This window comes from Corvus kubaryi, unplaced genomic scaffold, assembly GCF_017639235.1.
Source record: "Corvus kubaryi isolate FWS band 111438036 unplaced genomic scaffold, C.kubaryi_AGA036_p1.0 76, whole genome shotgun sequence".
NCBI classification, from domain to species: domain Eukaryota; kingdom Metazoa; phylum Chordata; class Aves; order Passeriformes; family Corvidae; genus Corvus; species Corvus kubaryi.
In genome coordinates this window covers 7,411,913-7,416,261 of record NW_024582063.1, presented here as the reverse complement: position 1 = coordinate 7,416,261, position 4,349 = coordinate 7,411,913, and the positions used below count along the sequence as shown (strand labels likewise).

General features: G+C 41.0%; 1 protein-coding gene across 4 annotated transcripts in view; it reads right to left on the bottom strand.

The window, feature by feature from the left end:
* The window catches only part of ESRRG (estrogen related receptor gamma), a 342,923-nt gene that overhangs the window by 242,571 nt on the left and 96,003 nt on the right, over positions 1 to 4,349 (bottom strand). The gene's annotated exons all lie outside the window — the stretch shown is intronic.

Genomic DNA, 4,349 nt, shown 5'->3' with positions numbered 1-4,349 from the left:
TTTCAGTATTCTTCAGTTCAGACCTTCCAGTCGTATTGGCCCCCTTCTCCTCCCCAAGCCCTAATTGAGCTCTGCTGTGTGAGCATTAATTATGTTGTTATTGTTGTGGCACATTCAGTATGAAGTGACTAGTGATAACGCCGTCCAAATGTCTGTCTGCTTTTTTATGGCTTGGGTAAGGAGAAAAAAGTTGCTTTTCATAAGTAATTAACAGAAATTAGTCTTGGGTTTTTACAGATGCATAATGATTAGGACTCAAGGGGGAGGTAAGGTTCACTTTTTAGTAATAACATTTAATGGATAAAAAATAGAAAAGTCTTTCCACACTCTTTCCATCATATTTCCCAAATATTTACAGTGTACACCTCGGGTTTGAAATAAGCCAGGGAGAATTAATGCATTGTTTACACTTGGAATCCGAGGTGGCCCCGTCCCAGCAGGGCAGTACAATGTGCTGTATCTTTCCCTTCTCAGCACTTATCTTAATCTTAATAACTAGCCAGACAACCGACTCCAGAGTCCTGGGCTTATCGACTGGAATTCGTCACATGCACACAAGAGAAGACAAGAAATGCATTATATAACAATGCCATACAAATCATTATCTTTTAATATTTAAAAGTATGTATTCAAAGTCTGATATGAGACCATTTTGGTTGAACTCAATTCCACTGGTTGTTATTAAATTTGATAGCAAATGAACAAAAATACACTTGTAACGTATTTATCTGCAGAAGAGTTTATTTGCAACAGATCAAAAGGCTGCTTCTTACTGCATTTTAGCTACTGCTATCAAATGCAATCTGCTTTTTAAACATGCTTTGATACGGGAAGACAATTTTCAAAACAGATTAATAGGAAATATATATTTTTTTTTTTCCCAAGTCTCCCAAGCACCAAGAAATACCCAGGGAGAGAATAGAAAGTCTATTGCGCCCTCACTGTGTGTCTACAGCAGGATTTCTTTGAAACAAGTTTATATAAGCAAGAGGAAAACCATTCCAACTGCAGCCACCAGGCGCTTGGACCATGCTTTTAAATTGTCATACAGATCTGGATTTTGGTTCTGGTGCCTCACACTAAATGGCATTTTTCGCCAGGAGGCAGAGACACGTGTGAACCACAGCATCGGGGGTACTCTCTGCTGCAAGGCTGCTCTCCCGAGAGGGTTTTCCTGCCTTTCCCTGCACCCCCACCATAAGAACTGCGTGAGTATCTACACAAGGTGGTGAGGGGGGAGTAGAAGCACATGAAGAATAATGATTAGGAGCCCACTCCTGCAGAAAGAGGGGAAAGGACAATGATTTTAAGCACACACCCTGTCAGTATTCCCTCTCCCTCTGCCTGCAAAACAGTAAGAGAGAGGATGGATACCTCCCCCACTGGCATAATTAACATGAACTCGAAGCGGGAGTATATGAAATGAATACAGGTTAACAAAGATGCTGTAAATTCGCTCTTCTCCTCTGCTTGCTTTGCTCTAACCCAGCCTATACAGCATTCCTCATGCCAAGTATTACACCCTCAGCGATGGGATTCATCCAACACAAGACACTGGATTTGCACTCAGAAAGACTCATTGCCAGTGCCAGATTTTTCCAAATATCTTTTCCACATTGAAAACTTTTGAAGATTACCCTAGGCCAATCTTTGTGTTAAATCACAAACCACAGTAAATCAATTAGTTAATCAATCCCATCAGGCAATCAATTAACATGAACTAAGAAATCCCTGAGCAGACATATTCTCGTGTGAAGAAAGGTCACCCACCGGGGCCTTTATATGTCTGTTCATATTAGTTTAAGCCCAGGTTTAGAAGGAGAAATTTTCCTCTGATAACAGTTCTTTGTATTGATGTGTCAGCACAGACACCTAGTCTCCGTGCATGTCTGGCAGAGAGCGTCTCTATTTTACTTGTGTTATAACTAGAGGCCACTTTCAGAAGAGGGAATCTGAGATTTGTGCTCTGATGCGGTGAGAGATGAGACCTCTTTCGGTACCACTGAAAGGTCTTTGCACCAGGCTTTGTAACGGTACCTGAGCAAACGAGGAAATGGGGCTTTTTCAGGCACAAACTGCAAGTGGAAGCAAATTTGCCATCACCCCCAAACACTGGATCCATGTTGCAAAGCCAATTATTTCACTCATTTGCTAAGGTCAGGTTCAGTCCCAGGAAGAGCTGGGAGAAACATGTTTTGAATGCCTGAAGAAACACTTGCCCTGTAACACCCCCAATTCCACTTTCTAATCACAACTGTAAAACAATTACATTAATTAAAAATATCTTACAGTTGTGTGATAGTTATTCATTCAGGGATAACTCACAAATCAGTGATAAATTCATTCATCCAGATTTGCAGCTGACCTGCAGCCTAAGAAGTTGAGGTCACCTCTGTGCATCAACTGGGAAAGCTGAATTTTTGGGTGGGAGGAAGAAAAGACACCAGCTCACACAAGGCCCCACATAAACATCATGGTAAAGCAGAGGCAAAGGTGGTGGGCAGTGTGAATTCTGTGAAATGCAATCTCACGAGTCAGGCCTGCAGAATCCTGCTTGGTCACCCCACCACTGCTAGTTGTCTGGACAGGGCTTTCCTGTGGAGTTGCTCAGCAGCACAAGTTTCCATGCAGGTTACTAAGGAACATGGCATCTTGTCTTGGTCACCTTCAAAATCTGCCACAAGTTCAATGTCCCTTCTGCATCATTCCTCTTCCACTAAACAAACTGTACACTTAGCAGCAAACAGGTTATCAAATAAAGGCTGGCACGGGTCTTCTAACCCCAGCCAGAGTCAGGGGAAGAAAGATGCCTGGAACAGCAGAGAATTGGCCTATCTTGGGATGTTGGGGAAAAAATGCAAAGGTATGAAAATGTATTCAACAATGCTCTCAGTGCTCAGATCCAGCGGTGACAGGGCTATAAGCAGATGCATTAGGCTGGAAATATATCAAGGTTAGATTAAGCTGCAGAGTTTCCATTTTATTAATGGTCTTCAATCTGACTCCTTAATAAAATGGAAACCATTTGTAAAATTTTGATCAGAATCCACACTTAGCTTTCAAGTGCTTGCAACCTTTGGGTATATTCAGGAGCAGATTTCAAAAAGTCCATGCCTAAAAATGAAGGCGAGAAGGAAATGAGAAGGAGAAAACGACTCGAGGTCAATCAGACCTTGGAGTGAATTATTATGTAAACTGTGAGTTAGGCTAAATGAAGAAATCATTGGGACAGCATGGGGTTTTTTCCACAAATCACAGAGATATGTTGGACCACTGCGGTACCTGCCACGGTGGTGTAACTAGAAGAGTAACTGTCTAAGATGCCTATATTTAAATATTATCCTCAGTGCCATATTAGAGCTACTGGAGTGTTGCTTGGAACTGGAAAGCCTGAATGGCCAATGGGCTGAAGAAGGAGCAGGAACTGCAATTAATGCAATGCTGTATCATTATCAATTCATTCAGGTTTCCTCTCAGCTGCTGGCAGAGGACAGAAGAAAGAAAGGATTTACCTAACAGCTACTGGAGAAGGAAGTGTTGTTGGATAAAATAAAGGTGACAGGAAACAAAAGTTACTAGAAGTATCAGCGCCAGTTCCATCTCTCATGCAGAAGGAAGCCTGCATAGAAAGAAGTTGAAGTTCACACTTCTAATGTAAAAAGAAACTGAAACTCATACTTAGAACCATAGAATAATTTCATTTAATAGCAATCCTGCCAGAAAGGAAAAGATTTAAAAAAAAAAAAAAAAAAAAAAAAAATCTTGCAAGTGCATATGCTGTGCTGCTGCACTTCTTATATTTGAAACCTGAAGAAGAAATCTTAAAGGAAATATTATTTGTATATGGCAGGCTGTGGATTAATTCACTGGAAGTTACACACATACTTCTGAAATAATTTCAGCTAGGCTTTTTCTCTGGTGAGTGATTGAATTTACTGAAAACAGAGCATTCGAGCTCTCCTTTTTAGCCTTTGGAGAAGGACAATTGCATCACACAAGATCTCCAAGCAGGATCAGGATTTTTTTAAAAAAATACAAGGAGAACACTATCATCCACACTGCCTTACAGCCTTCAGTAAAGAGAACAGTTGCATTATCCAAGGCCATGGCCTTTGTTAACAAGCAGCGACTTTTCCTAACACTTGAACCTGATGACGTCCATCCTAATAAAGCTTACATCCTTAATGAAGCATGAGCACTTCCTCTGGGAAAGGCCTGCAACGATCAGGAAGGACAACATGGTACTGTAACAAATTAAAAGTCTGTTTCTCTCCCTTTGACTTTGATATCTACTTGGATGACATTTGCAGCACTTATGGAGACAACAGTATGGAAAGAAGAACCTTGAT